The sequence below is a fragment of the Geotrypetes seraphini genome, chromosome 1, assembly GCF_902459505.1.
Source record: "Geotrypetes seraphini chromosome 1, aGeoSer1.1, whole genome shotgun sequence".
Taxonomy (NCBI): Eukaryota; Metazoa; Chordata; class Amphibia; order Gymnophiona; family Dermophiidae; genus Geotrypetes; species Geotrypetes seraphini.
Genome location: NC_047084.1, coordinates 393,171,118 through 393,198,805, shown reverse-complemented (window position 1 = coordinate 393,198,805; position 27,688 = coordinate 393,171,118). Strand labels below are relative to the sequence as shown.

Genomic DNA, 27,688 nt, shown 5'->3' with positions numbered 1-27,688 from the left:
GAAAGTCCACCCATTGAAGCAGAACAACTTCACCTGCCAACTGAGTACAACACCTACTGCCCAAGCTGTAGAGAATTACCTCCATCCTAATACTGACCAAAAGGACCCTCAGCGGCAGAATGATCTGAAGAAAGATCTGAAGCTCCAGAAAGGTAGCCTGACCCTGCTCAAGAGTAGAAGAACGAACAAGTACTGAATCGCCTCTGAAGACCAGACTCCTGGAGCTGAGGATGGAAGCCACCGAGCCCCCCAACCCGACAGCCCGGGATGGTCGGTGGTCATGAGCTAGTCCAGCAAATACTGAGGCATACCTTGAAAAGAGAAATCGCGCGGAGCCACCAAATCATACAGAGCGATGCAGGAGGACCATACCAAACAATTGGAGCCCTGAGATACCAGGAACCACCAGAACAAAAGCGACTGCTGTAGCATAAGAAAAGGAAAGCAAGCCGAAGTTCCCAGTGGAGTCAGCAATATGGATCCTAGAAACTGTACAGAATCCCATACCCTTGGTCATGGTAAGCGAAGAAGAATGCCAATCTGAGACCGAAACCCCATGCCCAAGTCTCCGGAAAGAAACACATGTCTCTCCTATATGAATAAAAACATCACCCCGATATACCTATAAATAGTACAGGAGAAAAGAGCACTGCAAATTCGAAGATGCACGTGTAAAGAACTGAGGAAAAGATACCACCCTTTTCGTGTCAGTCAAATGGCCCGAAGTCGTCCGAATCAAGCAGGCAGTCAAGAAGAAATTAGATGAATCAACTGGTAGCGCCAAAATGGTACCACCGCCCACATCATCTAACACGTTCGTGAAGCCTTGGCTAGGCGAAATGGCATGAGCCAAAACCGAAAGCACTGCTCCAAGAGAGGCAGGCAAACCTAGTGCCGAGTCGGAGTCTATAGAAAAAATGTAAATATACTCCCAGGATGTCAGTAGAAATGTGCAACACCGAGAAACTATTTCAGCAGAATGGGATCCAGCCTGCCCAATGCCCTTGTCTTGGCCACCATGCAGTAAGTGGTTCCCTAAGAACTACAAGAATCCCCCTGAGGAGTAACACTTCAAAGAGAAACACAAATCATAGAGACTCCATGAACGAACAGGAAACCTGAGGAGGATGCAAAGGCGCAAGCATCCTGAAAAATGTTCACAGCCCCCTGACCTGACAATATAGCAACTACTCCCTCATGAGAAAGCCTGACGAGGCCTTGGAAGAAGTCAAGATCCCCTCAGAAGGAAGTGCAAAAGGTCAGTAAACGGCAGGATGAGCACCGTAGGAACTTTCAAGAAGAAAGAAATCCTCCTAGGAAAAATCAAGGTTCATAATGTAACCCATGAAAACAGTACTAACTCCATGCAACGTGAGCGAAATACTTATGGCCTTTAAAGGGAACACGTACTAGATGCAATCAAGATGCTGTATCTACCGCCTTTGGAAAACAACAAAAGCATCGTGACCTGCCCATATGCAGCTCCCTGTCCACGAGAAAGCTGAAAGAGCTGACAGCGGAAGAAATGACCCCCACAAAGTGCAGCAGCGGTCATAAAACGAGCTGGAGGACAATCACAAATTCAGCAAAGAAGAAAGGGACACTCCTGGTGCATGGCAGCCAGGGGGAAAGAAGCCCTCGAAGAACCATGCGAACGGGGGGGGGGGGGCTACGTACCATATGACAGGAGAAGACGGTAGCCTCATAAGTCTATGTAGTATTGCGTAAAACACAGGACCTGGCATCGCGCCAGAAACCAAACAAAATCTAGTCCTGCCCGTGGGAAAAGGCCAGGTGCCACCAGGCCACTCAACTCCACTCGCAGAGTGTAGCCCAACAGTAAATCCAGCATGCTAGGACCACGAATCATTGCTATAGTGCCACCAGACACCAGCAGCATGGCCCCAAGGCGCAAATAGGAAAATAGACAAGTATATAATCCTTACCAGCGCTGCCCATAGACACAGAGAAGGAACCCATCTCATTATGAACCCCGAAAGTACCAAAGAGATACCCGCAATAAGCACAGGGCACTCTCCCGTTGCTGCCAAAAATGGTCAGCCATCACCCGACGCTGACTCAGGACAGAGACAAGGCGGGAAAACTGGGCGGGAGAAAATTCTGTCTCAGAAGTGCCAGTACAGAGCATATGAACAATAAAGCAGATAAATGATACAAGAATGGAGACACACCGACAGGGAGCTCGACCGCAGCAACATCGCAAACTAGAAACGAACCTTCTGATGCAACCGACCCCGAATACATCGACGCCATGTGACACGCTAGGCAGAAGTCTGTTGAAAACACAAACCACCTGAACGCTGCGGCATTCCCGCCAAGGCAGGATCACAAGCACAAGTCCCTCGCCCGCCATAAGCTAACTGTCCCAGAAATAACAGACCCAGAACAAAGCAAATAATATCCACCCAGTCACGGTAGAAACCGCCCCCATGCAGGCTCGGAGAAAACTCAGTGAACCTCGCGGCGGTTCTTGTAGCGCAGAACTCCAAGCGCATAGCTCCCGGGGGCTGGAAGGTATGGTTCCAATCAACAATGAGTCACCATAATCTCGGACCCAGCCGAGTAAGCCGTGGCTGCGTTCCACGCGGAGCAAAGGCAGCCACAAGGTGAACCCAGCGAACACAGTTGTGTTCCCTCCATATCAGACACAAGCGCGCGGCCCCCGCAGGCGGGAAAGCACCGGCTCCTACAACGGAGCTCGAATAACCCATCCGGAGCCGTTCACCAAAACACTCCCACACACTGCAACACTCGCCCACCAGATACACCATCATATCCATTGCCCCATGAAGTCCGGCTTATGTGTAAACAACACCGAACCCACAGGCTAACACAAGAAAAAGAAAAGGGCAAATACTCACAACCTCACTGTCAGGGCCGGTAGATGCCGGCAAATGATCAGCCGGTAAATGCTCAGCACAAGCAGGGCAGAACAGTCAAGTAGGAACTGGAGTCTCTTTTTTCTTAATGAAGGGAAAGAAGAAAAAAAATACGAGACTCAGTCAAATCCTCTATCACTGGAGGGAGGGTGAGGCAGTGACCTGGGGGGGGGGGCCCAGGTGTAACCCCTAAAGCCGGCACCGTTCAGCCGGACACCCCTGTCTCACTGAAGAGGAAACCTCAACAGGAGAAATAGTACTGACAACTCACTGAAGAGAAAATCTCAACAGGAGAAATAAGGTTCCACTCACAGCCAGAATCCAGGAGCTAGTTGAATAGCGACTTTCACCTGCTGGGAGATAGAGAATACAGGAGGAGTGCCAGCCAATAGGACTACCTGTTAATTAGTTTCTCTATCTCTGCCTGCTGGTAGATGTGGGCTATCCCATTGGTCTCTGGATTCATCTGCTGCTGTTGCTAGGGAAACTGTTTTATTTTACTTTTGTGTTTATGATAAAAATACCAAGGGCCTCAAAATAGTACCAGGTGGGCAGCATGTGGCCCCCAGGCCGCGAGTTTGAGACCCTGCTCTACAACATGACACCCAAATACTTCTCAGACAAATTTCCTCTCTAAACCCCAGAGATTGCTACGCTTACAAAATGAAATACACCTACATACACCATCAGGTCACTCCCTTCAACTCCAGACAGCCTGGAAACGATCCTATCCCCATTTCTTACCAAACCTCTGGAACAGCCTACATCCTCATATCAGAGCCCTTAAAGGACTTCTTAACTTCAAAAATGCTGTAAAAACCTACCTTTTTGCCTAGTCACTCCCTCAACCCATCACCAGCATCAGTAAGTAATCCTATAGGAAGATATATTGAAATACATTCTATGTAAACCCTATATTGTAACACTGTGAATATAAACTGTAACCTGTTCTGAGCTTTTTGGGGAGGACGGGATATAAATCCAAATAAATAAATATCCCTCACGCCCAGAAAATTAATGGACCCTTTGACTTCCATGGATGACCCTGTACAGACAATGAGGCCCCAAACACTCTGAGCTAGCAGAACCCAGTCCAAAGGAACACCCTCCCCTGAGATGGTGGGAAATCTTCCACCGCTTCAGGTAACGATGCAGAAATACTGATAGGGGGAGCTAAATTATGTTATACTTTAACTTGTTGTTTTACATTCGATCAGGAAGAGAAACCAACGAGGCCAGTGGAGGGCGGGCAGGGAGAGGGTAGAATGTCGACTATGCATGCTAGGATCGGAGCATCAATGATATCTGTGGCTGGCGTACAACTATGGAATGCCTTGCCTGGTATCCTGCAGTTTTGTATGGGGAGGATGAATTTTAAGAAAATGCTGAAAACTCAATTATTTGCCAATGCCTTCTTATTTAAAGCTTGTTTGTACTTCTGAATTGTTTGAATTTGTGTTCTATCCCTATTATAACAGGGACAATTAACGATGTTGTCTTGACATGTCTGTTATATGTGATAATCAGAGGGAAACAAGATTTTATATGTGTGACCCCGCAGACTCTAAGCATTGCTAATACTTAAGAGCCCTGAAGAAATGATCGGCAGATCATGAAACGTTGGCCATTGTCTGTTTTTATTGATTCAGTGAGGAAGCTGTAGCCACGTTAAGGCAAAGATAAGTGCTGCTTGTTTCTTGTACTATCGTATACAGCATTAACAAGGAGTTGTTTCGCCAATGATAGAATGCATGGAGGGGAGTTAAAGAGCAATTTAAGCTCCCATTCATAGCTCCAGAGCAATGTTTGCCCTGCAGCTTCTGAGGCATTTCCCTTATTCGATCATGCTTGTTTGAAAATGAAGTTTAATGCTGACAAGGGGTTAAGCCATTGAGCATTTTTGCTATCAGCGCAGATTTTAGCTGGAGATATATCAATTGATTTATTGTGATACTACTCTTTAAGCCCATTACATTAACGGGTGCTAGAATAGATGTGTGTGTCTTTCTTTCTTTCCGTCACTCTCTCTCCTTGGCCGCTGTCTGTCTGTCTTTTTTTGCTATCTGCCTCCTTGGCCGCTGTCTGGTTTTTTTTTCTCTTTCAATCTCTCTCCCTGGCCCCCTGTCTTTCTGTGTATGTCCTTCTGTTAGTCTGTCAATTATCATGCCCCTTCTCCCACCCACCTTTAAAAAAAAAAAAAAAAAAAATCACGCGTCGTGTTGGAAAGGGCAACCGGCACAGTAAAAGCTGCTGGATAAAGTAAACCGCCACTCGTAGCAAACCGTCATGCGCACACGCGCCGAACATGTGTACACGCTGAACGCGCATTTGCCACACGCTTTACAATTTCTCTGCCGGCCACGGAATTACAGATCAAGCAGATAGAAGTGCGAATGTGCGCTTAGGGTTTTATTATTAGTGATGATGGAAACCGCATAATTGTATGCGGTATATAAATTTTTTAATAAATAAAACAAACAGTATCTTGTTTCCACAGTGGTCAGTTCAGGTCACAAGTACCTTGCAAAATCCCAAATAGTAGCACCTGGAGGTGAACAACTCGGCTCGAGGATCCCAGGAGAAAGGGCAGTAATGAAATGCCTTTGCTTAGGCCAGAGCCATGGAACCCAGTTTAACTGTATAAACAACTTGCCCTGAGTTTAGCCTCCCATCTGTTTACCCTCATACACTCTGTACTACCCATCTTGTCCCCATAAAATATCTACATTTGACCTCTCAGCTATAGGATAAGCTGTATTATAGAAAAGCATTAGCATCATATCTATGTTATTTGAATGTTCTGATTTGTGCTTATTAGATGCTTCTTAAGTATTATGTCTCTCTTTTAGTATACATTATATCTCTCATTAGAATTTCAGTGCTGTTATTAAGTATATTTTTGAAACTGTTTCAAGCGTGGGATGAACACAGAAGATCTAGAATCAGAAAATGATATTAAAGATTGAACTAGGCCAGTTACTGGGCAGACTTGTACGGTCTGTGTCTGTGTATGGCCGTTTGGAGGAGGATGGGCAGGGGAGGGCTTCAATGGCTGGGAGGGTGTAGATGGGCTGGAGTAAGTCTTAACAGAGATTTCGGCAGTTGGAACCCAAGCACAGTACCGGGTAAAGCTTTGGATTCTCGCCCAGAAATAGCTAAGAAGAAAAAAAAAAAAAAAAATTTAAATTGAATCAGGTTGGGCAGACTGGATGGACCATTCGGGTCTTTATCTGCCGTCATCTACTATGTTACTATGTTATGATAGTTCTATTATTAAATTTCAGTTTACTTATTTTAACTTTATTCATTCATTGCATTTGTTTATATTTGGGGGGATTAGGGGGGAGGGGGGTTTATTACTGTTATGTTGTTAACACAATTGTAAGTTTTATGTTGAATTATACCTGCTGTACACCACCTTGGGTGAATTTCTTCATAAAGGCAGTTAATAAATTCCAAAAAATAAATAAATGGAGGTAATCCCAAGTCCTGGGTGCTGAATAGTGTAGAAAGTCAGGAGCTGGAAATGAACCTTACTCACTTGAGGTTGTGGAAGAAAGGCCAACACCTGATATCAAAAGGAACCCCATAACTTGAGGATTGAGACGATTCTAGATGACTCTTGGCAAAGCCGATCACTCAGCCAAGGACCTGCAAAACAAAAACCACTTCACTCACTTGCCCAGACTCTAGCTCAAAGTCTGCCTGATTAGCCAATCACTGAAGTATGGATACAACCTGATCTTTTCCTTGTGAAGGGCACCACAACCACCTTGGTAAAGGATCAAAGAGCTGTGGTGGGGTCAATTCTAAGAACTCTGAACTGAAAGTGCTCCCCCAAGAGGCAGAGCCATAAAAAATGTGTTTGTGCATCTCAGGTGGCAGTGTGGCATATTCTTCTGAAAGACTGACTGATGTTGCAGCCTGGGGAGTTTCTGACATGACAGCAAAGATTCTCAACTAGAAATGTGGCAACCTCAAAGCAACCTTGACCACCCTGCCCCCTTGAAATCTCAAATGAGATGAAAGGAGACCCTATTCTTATTTCTGCAGAATTTTTAAAAAATACTTTCAAGCAAACAATGAAACAGAAAATAATACAGAAACAGGGGAGATCAGTATATACTGAGAATAGGGATGTCCAGAAAACCTAACGCTGGGAAAAATATGTGAATTAAAGTTTTTCCCATGAATTTGATTGTGTGATCAGGAAAAAATTTTTAAGCCCATCCTGGGGTTGCTCAAAGCCACTGATTACATAAAGCTCCATTTTTCTTAAAATTTGCTATTTATTCTTAATGGAGAAAATTTATTGGTATCCTAACTATTACTTTTGTTTTCATACTCAGCAATGATACATTGATAAAGACATTTTATGCAAAAAATCTAGCAATATTTTATTAAATGAACCTTCAATATCTGCACTTTATTTTGGAAAATAACAGAAATTCACTGTATTTCGCTAATAAACATGTACACTCTGGTGTAGTCATCTATCAATGGCATTCCAAACACTCAAGCATTCAATCTCTTCTTGAGCTAGAAACTAATGCTGCCCAATTTCCGATTCGAATCAATTTGCTTTAAAAATAAATAAATAAATAAAAAAATCGGCCTCCCAATTCGGCGACGACTCTCCTCCCTGTGCCTTCCTAAAGCAGGAGCGGCTGCACTGCCTCTTGCTGGCCACCACTGCCACTTCTGATTTAGGGGGCGAGGGGGGAGAGTCAGTTGGGAAGGCCTGGATGTTTCCTCAGCTTTCCCCAGTGTTCCCCCTAGGGCCTTTTAGCTGGGCGGTCCGCCCAGCTAATTTAGACGAGTGCCCGGCTATCATTTGCTGCCGCCGCCGCTGCTGAACATTAAAAAAAACCCCAAAAAACCCGGCTTGGAGATTTCAGCCAGTAGCTCCGGGACTCTAATGTGTGGGTGCGGGCTTCCCTTCTCTCCGAAACCGGAAGTTATGTCGGGCCTGTTATTTGTGGCAGTTTGCGGCCTGTTATTGGTGGCGGTTTGGGTCCTGGTCCCCGAAGGCAGTGGCAGTGGCTTGGGGGAGGGCAGGGAGAAAGAAAGAAAAAGGGCAGGCAGGTAGACAGAAGGAAAGAAGAGAAACAGAAAAAAAAGAAAGGGAGGCAGAGAGAAAGAAAGGGCAGGGAGAGAGGAAGGAAAAGTTGGAAGAGGGAATGAGGTCAGGAGGAGAGGAAGCATACAGGCTAAAAGAAGGGAAGAAAGATTGGATGCACAGTCAGAAGAAGAAAGTGCAACCAGAGACTCATGAAATCACCAGACAAGGTAGGAAAAATTATTTTATTTTAAATTTAGTGATCAAAAGTGTCTGAATTTATATCTGCTATCTATATTTTACAGTAAGGTCCCCTTTTACTAAACCGTAATAGAGGTTTTTAGCGCAGGGAGCCTATGAGCGTCAAGAGCAGCACTGGGCATTCAGCGCAGCTCCCTGCACTAAAAACTGCTATCGTGGTTTAGTAAAAAGGGAGGGGGGTATATTTGTCTATTTTTGTATGGTTGTTACTGAGGTGACAGTGCATAGAGTCATCTGCTTTGACTTCTTTGAAAAACCCTGGAATAGGAATGATAATTAACATTTTCTATGCGTACAGTGTGCTTTGTGTTTTTTAAAAATTTTATTGTTGGTAGATCATTTTGACTTGGTCATTTTAAAAGTAGCTTGCAAGCCCAAAAAGTGTGGGCACCCCTGTTCTAGAACATCGCTCCTTAGTTTTATCAAGTGGTGCAGTGAGGGGCCAGCACTTTACATCTTATCACCTCATTCTTTCTTTTTTTCTCCTCATGTACAGCACGGTTCTTTATTCTAAGCAGCTCTGGCATTTACAGTACTACGGGTGCCTTATGCTACTTTCACTACCACTTGCAGTCAGGTTTGGCATTTTATCATGGTTTTGGTTTTTTATTTAGTTTTTCACCGGTATTTTCATTTGTTTATTAAAGCAGTCTTTTTTAACAGCCCGATGCCCCTCCCCTATCAGTGTGCATTCAATCCACTGCCGACACTTTTTTGGCGCCTCTTTCAACAGATCAAATATCATAGCCCCACTGTCGCATGTTCACAATTATTCTGTGTACGAGTTTATCTCATCAGTGCAGAGACCTTTTCATTAAGTCCATTTTACTCTCCCTTTTTTACTTTCCCGAGTGCTGTGGTTTTATTCTTTGGTTTTAATAGAAGCTCATTTGAACAATAATTTAGATCTTTCCCAGGTTTCACTTTTCATCTACCTGGTCTTTTCTGGTTTCCTTTCTATAGTCTGCTTTTCGTCTGGAGTCTTTTGAGTTTAGAATTACATTTTATGACATATTTTTGTGGTTATAATCGTATGACATGTCTAAATCGGTCAAGTTACCCATTCTTTTAAATATTTTTTGTCCCCTCATAGTGTGGCAGACCGCCCCGGGTGCCAGCCTTAGGGGGGTACACAGCCGGCTGGATCCAGAACCTTCCGAGCTGCTCTAAATGGCACCTGCACCTCAGCACGGCTGCTGTACTTATTCCGAAGCAGAGTCGGCAGCCACACTGAAGTGCAGGAAGGTCCTGCGATGACTGCATTTGCCGCCTCTGCCTCCGGAAGACGTAAGTGGCGTCGGAAGGGGTGGACTGGCAGCTGCAAGTCATTGCGGAACCTTGCCACAACTCCCTGCATCTGCCGGCCTACCCCCTCCAACATCACTTACATCTTCCAGAGGCAGAGGCGACAGAAGCAGTCATCATGGGACCTTGCTGGTTTGGAGGGAGAGAGGAGCATAGAAGGGTGGTAGAGGGAGAAAAAGGGGGTCAGGGTGGTATGGAATGGTGATGGAGGGAGAGAAAGGGGGCAGATGCTGATGGAATTGGTGTGCAGGGAAAGGAGAGAGAGACATAAGGGGGAAGGATACTGGATGGAATTGGGTTGGAGGGAAAGAAAGGGGGCAGATGCTGATGGAAGTGGGGGGAAGGGAGAGGAGAGAGTGAAATGCCAGACCATGGGCGTGTGGGAGAGGGAAGGAAAGAACAGGAGAGAGATGCCAGACCATTGGAGGAGGGAAGAGAAGAAGATGGATGCCAGAATAATAGGGGTGAAGGGAGAGATGGAAGGGGAATACAAGGAGAGAAGATGCCATATAGAAGGGGCAGAAAGAGGGTAGACAGTGGATGAAAGGAAGAGAGTGACAAGACTATGAGGAAAGCAGAAACCAGAGAAGACAATGTAGAAAAATATTCTATTTATTTTTTTGCTTTAGGGGAGATGCATCGCTGTTTATGTGGTGTTGCATTGTATACAGAGTCCAGCTTCTTGGTGATTCAATTTAACCTTTGTCTACGTTTTCCTATTTTATCCCCCCCTTTTACAAAACTGTAGAGCGTTTTTTTAGCACCAGCCATGGTGGTAATTGCTCAGAATTCTATGAGAATCTGAGCTGTTACCACCATGGCTAAAAACCACATTATAGTTTTGTAAAAGGGAGAGGAGTTAGTTTGTGATTACAAATTCCATACTAGGCGAAGGTGTTTTCTGTGTTCTGTGTGTTCGAAAGACATGGTTTTCAGTTAGGATTGACTGTGTAGGATTGATCTGTACTAGAATGGCTTGTTTAGTTTTACAATGGGTGTATTGATGTTGTACTGCTCACTGTAGTATGTAAGATGTTGCCTTTTCCTAGGTACACTCTTGTGTGATGTGTGGATTGTTATAAAAATCATGTTTTTCATACAGATGGGGGGGTGTAAAAAAAATGATGGGCCTCGGATGTCACATATGCTAGGTACACCACTGCCTTCATAGTTTATATCTAATCCACAAGCCTGCTTTTAGGACCTTCAGGGTATGTATCCCTCTGATTCATGACAATTTCACTTCTCATCTTATCTTATCCATTCTTTTTATTATACAACTGCCCAGATAAGCATCAGTCTTTGACGTGATTGGACCTTGAAAACTAACGGCAACAGTGTTCTCCCCATAAATTTTTTCCAGCCATGAAAACTATTTGCTGTATTTAGTGTGCCAAAAAAACATTTGCTCCGTTTAGTGTGCCGGAGTTAAAAAAAAGTTTGAGAGACGCTGCTCTATACCATTTGAAAGAGGGCAAATATCTAATTATTCACTTCCAGAATTGTATACTTCTTAAATTTAATAAAAAATTATGGAACAAGTGTCAAACCTTAAGAAAAGCTGCCATATTGAGCATTGGAAAATAACTAATAATAATTAACTAATATAAATAGTACATATTTAGGGCTCCTTTTATTAAACTGCGATAGCGGTTTTACCGTGCACTTAGCTCACGCAGAATTGCCGCACGCGCTAGACGCTAACGCCAGCATTGAGCTGGCGTTGGTTCTAGCCGTGTAGCACGGCAATTCTTCACGCGCTAAAAACGCTATTGCAGCTTAGTAAAAGGAGCCCTTAATTTTCCCCGTCCCGCCCTACCGGCTACTTTTTCATGCCACCCGGCTGGAAAAACTTTCTGGGGAGAACACTGTTTCCCGCTCTTACCTTAAGATAATATGGCAGCCTGTGGATCGCTGGTGCTGGTATAACATCAACTAGGTTTCAGATGACAAGGAGGAGACCTATTTTTTAATTGTATCAGCTTCTTAATGATGATAGTACTTTTACTGGTTCTCTCTGTTGTGTACTACTTATGGCTGGACTACTTTGGATATTTTTTTCTTATATGCAACTCAGACATGATGTGAACTCTTTACCAACTTTAAATTTACATCTTAAGGTGAATGAGCTTTTGTCAGAAATATATTGGTTATAAGCTCAACTGATAGTACCATTGAAATACATCAGACACTCTCTTATGGATTTTTCTCCATCATTAGATTATACCAGGCACAGAATGTGGAGCTGAAAATTACATTGCAGGGTTTAATATACATCGCTTTTTAAAATCGATATATAGATTATTACCTGATAACTCATATTTTGAAATGGGATATAAATTTCTTTGCTGTTTATATATAGCACCTTGGCGTGCTTATCATGCAACCCTCGTCTCTGAAGGCCCTTGCCCCAAATGTGGTCACCCAAAAGCCCCTTTATCTCATATGTTTTGGATCTGTCCTTATGTACGTTAATTTTGGTCTGTAGTTTTTTCTAGAGTTAGTAGCATGTGGAGCACTAGATGGCATTGTAACAGTTATAGCTTATTTTGGCTATTTGATCTGCAGCATCCTATTCCCAGAGGACTTAAAAGATTTCTGAAACGAGTCATGCTTTCAGGCTTGACAGTCATCCTTTCTCTTTGGATAGGACTGCTGTGTCCTAATTAAAGCCAATGGCGTTCCAATATGCTACATCTCTTAATTATGGAAAGCATGTCTCTGAATGGGACACTAAGAACGGATGAGTGTTGCTCACTATTTGGCAACCCTTTTTAAATACGTTATCTCCTACAGCACGAAGTCGTGTTTTGATTGATAGGTATTGACTTCGAATTTTCAGTTCTGGGAGAGGGGAGGGGAGATGGTAAGATAAGGTATTTTGGTATTGTTTTGAAACAATGTTTATATTTATAATGATTGAATTGTTATAATATTTGTATTGTTACAACAAAGTATTGTTACAATCTTTGTATTTACATTTGAAAAACTAATAAAGATAATAAATACTAAAAAAGAAAAGGAGAGATACATAGTAATATAGTAGATGACGGCAGATAAAGACCCGAATGGTCCATCCAGTCTGACCAACCTGATTCACTTTAAATTTTATTTTATTTTTTTTTTAATTTTTTTCTTCTTAGCTATTTCTGGGCAAGAATCCAAAGCTTTACCCGGTACTATGCTTGGGTTCCAACTGCCTAAATCTCTGTTAAGACTTACTCCAGCCCATCTACACCCTCCCAGCCATTGAAGCCCTCCCCTGCCCATCCTCCCCCAAACGGCCATACACAGACACAGACCGTGCAAGTCTGCCCAGTACTGGCCTAGTTCAATATTTAATATTATTTTCTGATTCTAAATCTTCTGTGTTCATCCCACGCTTCTTTGAACTCAGTCACAGTTTTACTCTCCACCACCTCTCTCGGGAGAACATTCCAGGCATCCACTACCCTCTCCGTAAAGTAGAATTTCCTAACATTGCCCCTAAATCTACCACCCCTCAACCTCAAATTATGTCCTCTGGTTTTACCATTTTCAGATGGTGGATCTGGGGATGGAGGGGTCCATCGCTGCAGCTGCCGGAATGAAGACAAAGAAGAGCCCAGCGAAAACAAAAGTATAGATATGGACTTCCAATCATCCCAATCCTGCTCTGAAGGGTCACCGACACTGAGAGCCAGCATGGTATGATGCAGGGATGCCTGTTTGGGAAAAGGATTCCCCTTAAGCGGAATAGGCACGCCCGTAGGCAGCACAGCGCTTCCTGGGCCCATTAAATAGGCTTTCAATAGAAGGCTGACAAAATCTGAGAAGCCTTGCATCGGGGAACCAAGACTCCTTACATAACTCCAGACTGGAGAAGAGGAGAGGCATCCTCTTCCACCACGTGCTTGTGTTTTGCTCCATCACTGCTTGGTTCATCTGAGCAGGACCTTTTTCTCTTACATCGGGTTTTTCCAGGATTTCAGAGATTCCAGGGCCTTGGAGGACTGACTAGGGGACGAGTCCAAAGCTCTCGCCCCTTCCTCCTGCAGCACGTGAAACATGGCTGCTCCTCAACTGACAACTCCGCACAACCGACGAAAGATCTAGAAAGCTCTGTGGCATCCAGAGGCAGTCACTTGTCAAAACGAGTGATTCTTAAGAAGTAAAAAGAAATGTAAAATCAGATTGCTAAAAATCCAAGATGGCCATTTCAAACTGTCTTTTTCAAGACCACGTCAACTCTACAGTCCTGTGCGTTTTTCAGCATCACTCCACCTTCATTAGGAAGGGAGGTTCAGTTGCGTGGAAAAACCCAAAAATAAAAAAGAGCAGAGCAACACACACCCGATTGGAATTGGAATGGAGAAAATAAGAAGAAACACAAGCACTGGCAAGTTAGATGCAAAGCATTGATAAAGACAGCTATGAACTAATATGAACAGAAACTTGCAAAAGAGGCAAAAAATTTTTGAGGTACATCAGAAGCAGAAACCTGCGAGGGAATCTGTTGGACCGTTGGATGGTCAAGGAGCAAAAAGGGGGGCTCAGGGAGGATAATGCCATAGCAGAAAGACTGAATGAATTCTTTGCTTCGGTCTTTACGGAAAAAGATGCAAGATCTATCTGAACCAGAAATGGATTTCAAGGGTGATGATGCGGAGGAACTGAAAGAAATCTCTGTGAATCTCGAAGATGTACTAAGCCAAATTGACAAGTTAAAAAGTGATAAATCGCCTGGACTGGATGATATACATCCCAAGGTACTAAAAAAACTCAAACATGAAATTGCTGACCTGCTGTTAGTGATCTGTAACCTGTTGCTTAAATCGTCTATAGTACCTGATGATTGGAGGGTTGCCAATGTTGCATCAATTTTTAAAAAGGGCTCCAGGCGAGATCCGGGAAATTACAAACCAGTTAAGCCTCACTTCAGTGCAGAGCAAAACACACCCGAGTTCAATTGAAGGAATAACTGAGGAGGGTGATGTGCTGCACTGCAGAAGGGGAGGAGTTCTCAAATTCTTAAAGGGCTATCTTTCTGCAGTTTGCGGGAAATCATAATCAACAGTTCAAGTATGAACTTCTGTGTATCCGTAAAGAATCATCTTTTCCCAGGCTCTGCCTACACTTCCTTCTGTGCTCTTTACTGTTTGCAGAAACTTCTTATCCATTTGCTGTTTTTCATTCCTTCACTTTCTGCCCTACATCTATCTTTTGCATTAACTTTTAACATTCAACTTTGTTCCATTTTTCTGTTTCCTTCTCAATCTGTCTATTTTTCCATGTCTTCCCCTTTCCTTCCCATCCAAGTGCACCACCCTTTCCACCCCATCTTTCTTCACACAGAGGGCTGGCATCTTCTTCCCCTTTCCTCCATCATCTTTTTCCCCCACAGAGGTCTGGCATCTTCTTCCCCTCCTCGTCAGATTCCGGTAATTTTTTGTTCTAGCGCAGCAGTCCTGCAATCTCCAGGCTACAGGCAGCATGAATGACAACCCCAGAAACCTTCTCTCTGCTACAGCTTCCTGTCCCCACAGTAGGAAGCAGTAACAGAGGGCAAGCTTTTGAGGCTGCTAAAGGCAACATGTTTACTTCATTCATTCTGCCCGTAGCCCCCCAAAAAGTGCCAGATCCCAATGGGGGAGGGGGGAGGAGAATATTTTGCACAGGCTCTGTGGGCTGCCACAGAGGTCTCGGAGGGTAGCCATTGGCTCATGGGCCTTGCAATGAAGACCACTGCTCTAAGGAATTAGCACAAGAGACCCAAAGCCTGCGCTCAAGAATAATAAATCATATGGCAAGCTAGCTCCCAGGGAAACGGGCCCCGATCTTCAAAATAAACAAAGCAGGTCAGCTCATCAGGTGCACCCAGGGGTTATCCGGCGAGAGGCCGACCGCCCTTCCAGCTTCTGCGTCTTCTCCCAGGCACCAAAACCTCATGAATCGGATGAAAAAATATCAGAAAATAACAAAACCTGAATGGCACTATATGCAACTGGTGAAGGAGGAGGAGCTGAAAGTTGTGATTAACATCTTTCTGTAAGCAACTCGCGACCATGGGATATTCACCTAAAGTACAGACTTATGCTGCCCAATTCAGGGGAAAAATTTGATTCTAGTCAGCCTATTAAATCAATTTTTCAATTTGATTTGATTTTCCTGCCCAATTAAGTGTTGTTTTTTCAAACATCTAGGTGGGTTTATTTTGCAGCTTCTTCACCCACCCTTTGCCCTCTCCAACCCCACACCAGCATTGTGGTATAAACAAAATAAACAAACAAAAAAGACTTTTCCTCTCTCTGTTAGGTCCTAACTCATGCTCACTGTCTAACACTAGCTCTGGCAAGATACACATTTCAAATCTGACATATTGTAATCTCAAAATAGAAAATATTTTTTATCCCTACTTTTTGTTGTCTGGTCAAATCATGTTGGTCCCAGGCTCAGGTTTCTGTTTGTCTTCTGTTAACTCGCTCATCAGTGTCTCCTACCCATTTGACATTTTATTTATTTAAATCATTTTTAAGCCACCTTCCATCTCTGTACCTTTCCTTCCACTACCATATCCAACATTTCTTTCCCACTGTCTACCATCTCTCTCGCCCTGCCTTATGCCCTGGGTCAAACCTTTCTATTCCCCCTTCAAGCAGCATCTCTCCCTTTCTCCTCTCCATTATCATGTGAAATATTTCTTTCTTTCTCCCCATGCACCATCTCGCCCTGCCCTCTACCCTATTTCCAACATTTATCTCTCTCTTCTCCATGCATATCTCCCTCCCCTCCACCATATGCAGGATTTTTCCCTCTCACCCTTCTAGCTCTTTGTTGCACTCCCTCTCCTCCACCCCATGTCCAACAATTCTTCCTCTCTTCTTCCCCTGTGCAGCAGCTTTCCGTCCCATCCATCTCCCTATGCAGCACTTCCCAACTGACACTCCCACTCCCCGAGATTTGACATACTGTCGGGTCTCCTAATGCAGCAGCAGTGGATGGCTAGCAGATGCAGGCTCTGAACTGGCTTGTTCGCGGCCTACCTTGCCAGGGCTTACCTCTGCTGCACCAACAGTAACGCGGCAGAGGGAAGACCCCGGTGGGGCAGACTGCGAACAAGCCTGTTCAGAGTCTGCATCTGCTAGCCGTCAACTGCCGCTGCTACTGCTTTAGGGGGCGGGGAGGCTGTTCACTGAATCAGTGAGTCCAATTTTGGGGGGAAACGAATCAATTCGCCAAAGTGAATCGGTAAATCATTTTGAATCAAAACACGGCCATTAAGCTTATCCAGAAAGCAAAAAATACGACCATGTAACCCCTCTACTCCGAAAAGCACACTGGCTACCCATCTCCCATCGGATCACCTACAAGCTGCTTCTCCTTACTTTCAAAACAAGACTTACAAATTCTCCCTGTGTTCATTAACAAAACTTATAATTCCCTATTTCTCTTCTAGAACTCTATGATCCAACTCACAAAATCTTCTTGTATCCTCTCCATACATGAAATCTTCTACGACACTACATGGAAATCAATTTTCTCCATTATGACCCCAACATTATGAAACGCAATGCCAATGAAACAAGTCATTACTATCGTCATTCAAATTCAAACTTAAAACCTTCCTGTGTCAAGACGCTCTTGATATGGATTAACACTTTCTCACTTTAAGATGACAAACATAAGAGATTTCTCCCCCCCCCCCCCCCCCACACACACACACATTGTACTTACCCTCCCTGGTGTGGTTAAGTGAAAGAGGCTATTAGAGCCAAAAAAAATCCTTTAAAGAATGGAAAAAGGATTGGAATGAAGAAAATAAGAAAAAACACAAGCACTGGCAAGTTAGATGCAAAGCACTGATAAAGACAGCTATGAACTAATATGAACAGAAACTTGCAAAAGAGGCAAAAAATTTTTGAAGTACATCAGAAGCAGAAAACCTGCGAGGGAATCTGTTGGATCGTTGGATAGTCAAGGAGCAAAAAGGGGGGCTCAGGGAGGATAAGGCCATAGCGGAAAGACTGAATGAATTCTTTGCTTCGGTCTTTACAGAAAAAGATGTAAGATCTACCTGAACCAGAAATAGATTTCAAGGGTGATGATGCGGAGGAACTGAAAGAAATCTCTGTGAATCTCGAAGATGCACTAAGCCAAATTGAAAAGTTAAAAAGTGATAAATCGCCTGGACTGGATGATATACATCCCAGGGTACTAAAAAAGCTCAAACATGAAATTGCTGACCTGCTGTTAGTGATCTGTAACCTGTTGCTTAAATCGTCTGTAGTACCCGATGATTGGAGGGTGGCCAATGTTGCATCAATTTTTAAAAAGGGCTCCAGGCTAGATCTGGGAAATTACAAACCAGTTAAGCCTCACTTCAGTGCCGGGCAAAATGGTAGAAACAATTATAAAAAATAAAATTGTGGATTTAATGAGATGGAGTCAGCATGGGTTCAGCCGAGGGAGATCTTGCCTCACAAATTTGCTTGACTTCTTTGAAGGTGTGAATAAACATGTGGATAAAGGTGAGCCGGTTGATATAGTGCAGGAGAGCCGTATTCCAGTTGGGTTTTCAGGATTTCCCCAATGAATATGCATTGAAAGCAGTGCATGCAAATAGATCTCATGCATATTCATTGGGGAAAACCCGACTGGAATACGGCTCTCGAGGACCGGAGTTCCCTACCCCTGATATAGTGTATCTAGATTTTCAGAAAGCTTTTGATAAAGTTCCTCACGAGAGACTCCCGAGAAAATTAAATTGTCATGAGATAGGTGGCAAAGTTCAGTTGTGGATTAGGAATTGGTTATCGGACAGAAAACAGAGGGTAGGATTAAATGGTCATTTTTTTCAATGGAGGAGAGTAAACAGTAGAGTGCCGCAGGAGTCTGTACTAGGACCGATACTATTTAACTTATTTATAAATGATCTGGAAATTGGAACGATGAGTGAGGTGATTAAGTTTGCAGATGACACTAAACCAAGTATTCTTGCAATATATAAAGGGATTAAGGGATCAGATCCTGGTACAAAATATTAGTACAAATGGAACAACAAAAGCTAAAAATAGATGACTTCCGTGACATTTGGTCGCAAGAATTATCTGTGTCTATATCTGATAATCAATGGAGATTCATATTCCTCAAGCACCTTAGATGTTGCCAATCTGCCTCTATTTTTTGTAATTAGGCGCGTTTATGGACTCCGGTTAAATTAAACAAGCTTAACTCTGAATATTCTCCTTTGTGCTGGTCTTGTAATCATGAAAAAGGCACATTAATAATAATAATAATAATAATAACTTTATTCTTTTATACCGCCATTACCAGAAGTTCTAGGTGGTTTACACTAAGGGGAACTGGACATTCAGCGAAGTACATTCATTCAATAAAAATACAATCATTCGATAGACATATGTTATTTTATTATCCTATAGTTCATGACTTGGCAGCAAGTTTGGAGTCATGTAGAATTATTGTTACATATGGATGTTTCTCTGACATTCGGGAGCAATTTTCAATATCTCTGATGCTTCCATTGATATGACTAATGATCATATGATATTAAAAGCAATACTTACTGCTGTTGCGATCCAAACTATTTTGAAAACATGGTAAGATGCTTCTTTATTATCGTTTCAATTTTGGTGGAACTCAAGTTGAATATCCTTTGCATTGTGACAATATTATTTGTAATAGATTTGTTAGAATTTATATTCTCATCTGCTTTAATATATAAAATTTAATAAAATTTTGAAACTTAAAAAAAAATAAACTGTTCAAAGTTGTTAAAACGCAAGCGGCTTGTGAAAAATTACAGGCAAACCTTTGGAAATTGGAAGACTGGGCGCCCAAATGGCAGATGAAATTTAATGTGGACTAATGCAAAGTGATGTACATTGGAAATAACCTGAATCACAGTTACCAGATGCTAGAGTCCACCTTGAGGATTAGCGCCCAAGAAAAGGATCTGGATATCATCATAGACAATATGATGAAACCTTCTGCCCAATGTGAGGCGGCGGCCAAAAAAGCAAACAGGATGCTAGGAATTATTAAAAAGGGATGGTTAACAAGACTAAAAATGTTATAATGCCCCTGTATCGCTCCCTGGTGCGACCTCATCTAGAGCATTGCATTCAATTCTGATCTCCTTAGCTCAAGAAAGATATAGTGGCGCTAGAAAAGGTTCAAAGAAGAGCGACCAAGATGATAAAGGGGATAGATCTATTCTCATATGAGGAAAGACTAAACAGTTAGGGCTCTTCAGCTTGGAAAAGAGATGGCTGAGGGGAGATATGATTGAAGTCTACAAAATCCTGAGTGGAGTAGAACGGGTACAAGTGGATCAATTTTTATCTCCATCAAAAATTACAAAGACTAGGGGGACACTCGATGAGTTACAGGGAAATACTTTTAAAACCGATAGGAAAAAAAATTGTCACCCAGAAAATAGTTAAATTCTGGAACGCACTGCCAGAGGTTGTGGTAAGAGCTGATAGCGTAGCTGGTTTTAAGAAAGGTTTAGACAATTTCCTGGAAGAAAAGTTCATAGTCTGTTATTGAGAAAGACATGGGGGAAGCCACTGTTTGGAATATTACTACTCCTTAGGTTTTGACCAGGTACTAGTGACCTGGATTGGCCACCATGACAACGGGCTACTGGGCTTGATGGACCATTGGTCTGACCCAGTAAGGCTATTCTTATGTTCTGTTCTCTTTCTAACTTAATTTAATTGTAGCTTTACTTCCCTCCCCCAGCTTCCCTACTTGTTTCCTGTTTGTCTAGTCTATCTTCTCCCTCCCTAATTTTTTAAGATTATATATATAACTTTTTAAACTTTTACTGTTTTAATCTATTGTAAACCGTCTAAATACTTGGGATAGATGGTATAACAAAAAATTAATATACTTAGAAACGGTGAATCAGGCAGTACTAGTATTGATTGCTATGTTTTTACAACAGAATAAAACAGTATTTTCTTCCTATGTAGGAATTTAATTGATACAAATATACAGGTGGTATATTCTAAGAGGTGGTTATTCTAAGAGTGGTTAATGTAGCTGGTTTAAAAAAAAAAAAAGTTTAGACATGTTCCTGGAGGAAAAGTCCATAAACTGCTGTTGAGACAGACATGGGAGAAGCCACTGCTTTCCCTGGATTGGTGACATGGAATTCTGCTACTATTTGGGTTTTTGCCAGGTATTTGTGACTTAGATTGGCCTTCGTGAAGACGAGATACTGGGCTAGATGGACCAGTAAGGCTTATTCTTCAGTTCTTATTACTCTTTTCCATAAGTAGAAATGATGTTGGAAAAAGTGTATATGTAGGGAAGAGGAGTACTTTGAAGGGGACCCAATGGAATAAGCTATAAGATTGTTTAATAGATTTTTATAAAATCAGTCCTGGAACTTTTTGAATAGACCTCGTATGAATACGATATAATCAATAAACCGTTTCCAAGATATACCCTGTGAATAATAGTAACTAGTATATATATACCACCTGTATATTTGTATCAATTAAATTCCTACATAGGAAGAAAATATATATACTGTATATACACACACATATATATATATATATACACAAATATATATATATATACACACACACACACACAAATATATATATATATATACACACACACTTTCTTTATATGGGTATTATTCAATGCATTTTTTCCCCAGCAATAAAGGTGCTACAGACTCAAATGCCAGGCTATCTTTCAGGGGGTTGATCATCCAGTGTCCTACTCCACAATATCCAGGCTCCCTGCAACCAGCCATAGAATCTATGAAAAGGTGCACACTTCCGTGCACAGCCTGGGTTCTTTCATAAATACTTGATTACCACGGGTCAATTTTACCAGGCAATGGAAAAATCACCCTCTAATACCCCCTGAAAAAAGTCTGATATTTTAGGATAATATTAGTTGGCATAGGCTTCAATTAGGGGAGATACAGACAGCCAAGGAAGGATATTTTCGGCTTTTAATGGAGAAATAAAAATTCCCTGTGAGGTCTGGTAAAAAAACAAACGCACCAAGAATGAAGTAAGGATCTGAGTAGTAGGGTGCTGCTTTTGCTCCAGGGAATACCGGTATTAGCAGCAGATAAAGTGCGATTCGTTTGCAGACATGGAGAATCAAGCTGGATGTGCCGCTGCTAATGGCCCTGAGCAAAAGCAGGATCCCACAGTAACTGCCAGCTCAGAAAAAGTCGCATCCTGAGCGCAGCAAAAGATCCTCCATCTTCCCCTACAGCTCCGCCAGCTTTTAAGGTGGAACAGACAGGATCCAACACTTACCTATTTCCAATATCCAAGTTTAAATTAAACATCGAATGTAGAGTTTGATTATTGACCCGAAGGTGTTTGCCAATTAACCATTTTTTTTAAATCCCAGTTTCGGATTACAACACACTCCCCCGCGCGCAAGAAATCCAGTTTGTCTCCCCTGGGGCTGGACGGTACAGGAAGAACTCCAGTGCAAGTCTGCAGACTTCAGTCTGGTGAACCTTGCACGGAGCTCCTTCCTGTGCCTCCCGGCTTAAAGCCAAGCATCGGCAGAAACACTGCATTAGGAATAACAAAGCAACGTTTGCAACTACAGCAGCTTTTTGCAACCCCCAAGCGCCTTCTCTATAATCCTTATTAATGCTCAAATATGGCACAGCATACTGTTTATTGTGGGAACAAATCAATTCAAAACAAACATCCAATTCACTATTTTAATTTCCAGTTTACACACGTACTAAATATAAAATGACAGTACATACCTCTCATTTCCGTTCCCCTAGTTTCTCTACTGGCTGAAAACCAAAATGCCTTGCTCTACTAAAGTCATTTCCTCTATACTTGCCCCCAGAATCCTCTATTTTGTAGTTTATTGTTCATAGCCAATAGAGCTAAATGACTTGGCTTTTAGAACAGGGAGGAGGCTTAGCTAAAAATGCAGGGAAAGCGCCAGATCATAAGAAATCGTTTTGTCGGTAATTTATCCGTGTCGTGCCCGTTTCAAAGCTTTTTATACTGAGCAGTTTACACATTATCTTGAAACTCTTGGTGGGAAGAGATTTCCCAGTATCCAGTGAGTTGTGTTTACAACCCTACACAGAATAACATACACTGTCCACTCCGGAACAAGGTAAAAAAACCAGGATTTCCAGGATCCTCATTGACTTGTATTGAGATCCTGGTATAAAAGCAGGATTCTGACGTACCTAACATATGTGACACCCGGGGCCCATCATTTTTTGACACCCCCTTCCCCTCATCTTGAAAAACATGATTTTTAGTAACAATACACACATCACACAAGTGTACCTAGGAAACGGCAGCATCTTACATACTGCAGTGACCAGTACAACATCAATACACCCATTGTAAAACAAGCCACACTAGTACAGATCAATCCTGCACAGTCAATCCACCTTGCCTAGTATGGAATATGTAATCACAAACCAACCCCTCCCCTTTTTACAAAACTGTAGTGTGGTTTTTAGCCATGGTGGTAACAGCTCAGACTCAGAATTCTGAGCATCAGAGTTACCACCACGGCTGGCGCTAAAAAAATGCTCTAGTTTTGTAAAAGGGGGGATAAAATAGAAATATGTAGACAAAGGTTAAATTGAACCACCAAGAAGCAAAAAAATAAATATAATTTATTTTTTTTACCTTATCTTCTCTGGTTTCTGCTTTCCTCATCTTCTTGTCACTCTCTTCCTTTCATCCACTGTCTACCCTCTCTCTGTCCCTTCTATATGGCATCTTCTCTCCTATTTCCCTTCCAGAAACTTTATGCTTCCCCCTTCCATCTCTCCCTTCACTCTCATTGATCGGGTATCCATCTTCTTCCCTTCCCTCCTCCAATGGTCTGGCATCTCTCTCCTCTTCTTCCCTCTCCCACACCCCCATGGTCTGGTATTTCATTCTCTCTTCTCCCTTTCCCCCACTTCCATTATCTGCCCCCTTTCTTTCCCTCCAATCCAATTCCATTCAGTATCCTTCCCCCTCATTTCTCTCTCTCCTTTCCCTGCACACCAATTCCATCAGCATCTACCCCCTTTCTCTCCTTCCACCACCCTTCCATACCACCCTGCCCCCTTTCTCTCCCTCCAAACCAGCAAGGTCCCGCGATGACTGCTTCTGTTGCCTCTGCTCCAGAAGACGTAAGTGACGTCGGAGGGGGTGGGCTAGCAGATGCAGGGAATTGCAGCAAGGACCTAAAATGACTACAGCTGCCGGTCCACCCCATCTGACGTCACTTATGTCTTCTGGAACAGAGGCGCAGAGGCAGTCATCGCGGGACCTTCCTGCGATGACTGCACATATGCACTCTGCTTCGGACCCGGCCGCCTATGCAGATCCCTAGGGCTGGCATCTGTGGCAGTCCGCAACCAAACCCCCCCTGGCCTTGGTGCACCACTATCCTGGACCACCTTAACAGCAGACCTCTTTTTTGATTGCCACAGCTGCTGCTATGCATTTACGGGGAATCCCTTGCAATGTCTTCTTCTCTTCTCTCTAGGTTCCGCCCCTTATGATATGCTCTTCTCTTCCTGTGTGGGCAAACCAGCAGAGAAGGAGAAGACGTCAGCGCAGGGATTCCCTGCAGAATGACAACCAGAGGGGCAGTAAAAATAGGCTATAGCTTATCAAGCAGAGGAAAAAAAAGAACAGCAATACTTTGGATTTAGAAGATGAATTTTAGTAACCTGGTCAATCTTATTGAAACTAATTATTCAGATTTATTTATTCAATTTTTTATACTGTTCACCCAGGGGAGCTCAGAATGGTTTACGTGAATTTATTCAGGTACTCAAGCATTTTCCCTGCCTGTCATGGTGGGGCTCACAATCCCTCTGGATTCAGCACCCTTCACCACCTATAAGACAGGAAACATCCATTCCCTGCACTCCTTCCCCATCAAAAGCACAGGACCTGCCAGGATCCAGCAGAATGTGTCAGGATCCTGCAATTCTGACCCAGGAAGGGCTGTATTTCTCTGGTTTTAGCATCTTTCACCACCTATGAGGCAGAAAACATCCATTCCCAGCACTCCTTTACCATCAAAATCACAGGATCCTGCAGGATGTGTCAGGATTAGAGAATGACACAGGTAAAAAATTTGTTTCCCATCACTGCCCCGTCCCCGTGACCACCGACGTTGTCCCCGCCCCGTGACCACTGTCCCCGCCCCATCCCTGCAACCACTGCCCCATAACCACTCCCTGCCCCATCTTCGTCTCTGCGACCACTGTCCCCGCAGCATCCATACAAGCCTCAGTACTGCAAAATTTAGCTTATTCCTTCCTTATAAATCAAAGTTCTGGCTGCTGAACTAGAGAGATGCTCAACTGGCAGGGTTTTGTTTATAAATTGTTATCAACACAACTAATATACTACTTTATCCTAAAGCAAAAAAAATAAATATAAATTTTTTTCTACCTTTGTCGTCTGGTTTCTCCTTTCCTCATCTTCTCCTCATTCATTTCCTTCCATTCACTGTCTGCCTTCTCTGTCTCTTCCATATGCTCCGTTACTGTGCCTCTCCCTTCCATCTCTCCCTCCACCCCCACCTAAATTGGTCTGCCCCAATCTTCTTCCCTCCGCTCCCCCCATAGTCTGGAATATCTCTCTTCCAAATTTCCCTTCAGTGTCTGTTCCTCCACAACCCATTCCCCAGTTCCCTTCATCATCTGTTCCTCCACAACCCCACCTTCCCCAGTTCCCTTCAGTGTCTGTTCCTCCACAACCCCACCTTCCCCAGTTCCCTTCAGCGTCTATTCCTCTCTAGCCCACCTTCCCCAGTTCCCTTCTGCATTATTTCCTCCCCACCCCAGCTTCGCCAGTTCCTTTCAGCATCTGTTCCTCTCTACCCCACCTTCCCTAGTTCCCTTTAGCCTCTGTTCCTCCGCACTCCACCTTCCCCAGTTCCCTTCAGCATCTGTTCCTCTCCACCCCACTTTTCCTCCCTCTCTGCCCCTTACCTTTGCAGCAGGCTATTTCTAAATTTGCTTCCTATGAGCAGCCGGGGTGTTAAAGTTGAAGTTGTGGCTGCAGGAAAGGAAGAGACTTAGAAATCTAACGGGCTAGTCTGACCCAGAACTTTTAAAGATAAAGAGGGAATTAAGAAAATTAGAAAGGAAATGGTTAAAATTAGGAACTATAGAACTTAGAGAGGTCTGGCATCATAAACTGAAAAGCAATAAAACTTATCCAAGGGACAGATTCTTCAGCCTATTGGGAACCACAAGAACAAGGGGGCACTCTGAGAAATTGAAAGGGGACAGGTTTAGAACCAATGCTAGGAAGTTCTTTTTCACTCAGAGGGTGGTGGGCACCTGGAATGCACTTCCAGAGGTTGTGATAGGACAGAGTCCACTACGGGGTTTTAAAGAAGGATTGGATAAATTCCTGAAGGATGCGGGGATTGAGGGATACAGATAGAGGTAGAGATAGGATTATGAATGGGTATAGATAGAAGCATAAAGGGGAATAAAGGGTTTTAGACAAGGAGCACTTTACAGGTCATGGACCTGATGGGCCGCCACAGGAGCGGACTGCTGGGTGTGATGGACCTCTGGTCTGACCCAGCGGAGGCAACTTCTTATGTTCTTATGAAAAGAAGAAAATCTTTTATGCCCACAAAATTGGTAATATATCCATAAATAGCAGTAAGCTTTTTAAATTAGTTAATGACTTGTACGATATCCAATCCTATACAAATCCGGTAGAAGAATCTATAGTGACAACAGACAATCTGGCTGATTTCTTTAACAGCATAGTTACTTACCGTAACAGGTGTTATCCAGGGACAGCAGGCAGCTATTATCACATATGTGTGACGTCATCGATGGAGCCCCGATACGGAAGCCTCGCAAGCAGACTTGCTTGTAGAAACTAGAAGTTGAGTCAGCCGCACCACACATGTGCGAGTGCCTTCCCACCCAGCACAGGGTGCGTCTCCTCAGTTCAGATAGCCAGCAGAGAAGCCAACCAGGGGAGGTGGGTGGGTTGTGAGAATAGCTGCCTGCTGTCCCTGGATAACACCTGTTATGATAAGTAACTGAGCTTTATCCCAGGACAATCAGGCAGCCTATTCTCACATATGGGTGACCTCCAAGCTAACCAAAATGGGATGGTGGGAGTGTTGGCAATTTAGGAAAATAAATTTTGTAATACTATCTGGCTAAAATGGCCATCCCGTCTGGAGAAAACATCCAGACAATAGTGAGAAGTGAAAGTATGAACCAATTATAAAGTATCAGCCTTGCAAATTTCCTCAATAGGAGTGGATCTGAGGAAAGCTACTGAAGCTGCCATTGCTCTGACTTTATGGGCTGTGACTCTACTGTGTAGGGGTAATCCAGCCCGGGCACAGCAGAATGAGATACAAGCAGCCATCCACTTGGAAATGGTACGCTTAGAGATAGGATGTCCCAACTTACATAGTAACATAGTAGATGACGGCAGATAACGACCCGAATGGTCCATCCAGTCTGCCCAACCTGATTCAATTTAAATTTTTTTTTTTTTTTATTTTTCTTCTTAGCTATTTCTGGGCAAGAATCCAAAGCTTTACCCGGTACTGTGCTTGGGTTCCAACTGCCAAAATCTCTTTATTATAAACTTATTTGGATCGAAGGAGACAAAAAGTTGAGGAGCAGTTTTGTGTGGTTTGGTGCGTTCCAAATAGAAGGCCAAAGTATGAAGAGCTGATTCTCCAGGATGAGAATGAGGCTTTGGAAAGAACACTGGAAGAACAATGGATTGGTTGAGATGAAATTCCGAAACCACTTTAGGTAGGAATTTAGGATGAGTACGTAGAACCACCTTGTCATGATGGAACACAGTGAAAGGTGGATCAGCAACTAAAGCTTGTAGCTCACTGACTCTTCGAGCAGAAATGAGGGCAATGAGAAACATCACTTTCCAAGTGAGATACTTCAGATGAGCCGTAGACATTGGTTCAAATGAAGGCTTCATCAATTGAACAAGAACAACATTGAGGTCCCAAACATCTGGAGGCGGTTTGAAAAGACCTTTGACCATTGAAAAGACCTTTCATGAATCTGGAAACCACCGGAGGAGCAGAAAGGGGTTTTCCTTCAATTGGATGATAGAAAGCAGCAATTGCACTGAGATGGACTCGGATCGATGTAGACTTGAGGCCA

At 43.2% G+C, this 27,688-nt stretch overlaps 1 protein-coding gene across 7 annotated transcripts in view; it reads right to left on the bottom strand.

Moving 5' to 3' along the window:
* Nucleotides 1-27,688, bottom strand: part of YARS2 (tyrosyl-tRNA synthetase 2) — a 136,439-nt gene that overhangs the window by 37,455 nt on the left and 71,296 nt on the right. The window contains exons 1-2 of one of the 7 annotated variants that reach the window (XM_033917521.1): nt 22,289-22,362; nt 6,442-6,551 (exon numbers count right to left, since the gene is read on the bottom strand). The exons of 2 other annotated variants lie outside the window; for them this stretch is intronic. The gene's annotated coding sequence lies outside the window, so the exon portion shown is untranslated. Of the gene's footprint in view, nt 1-2,882; nt 2,962-6,441; nt 6,552-21,818; nt 21,964-22,288; nt 22,363-27,688 lie in introns of those variants that run through there. 4 more of the 7 variants (XM_033917531.1, XM_033917540.1, XM_033917553.1 and 1 more) reach the window with 4 other exon arrangements.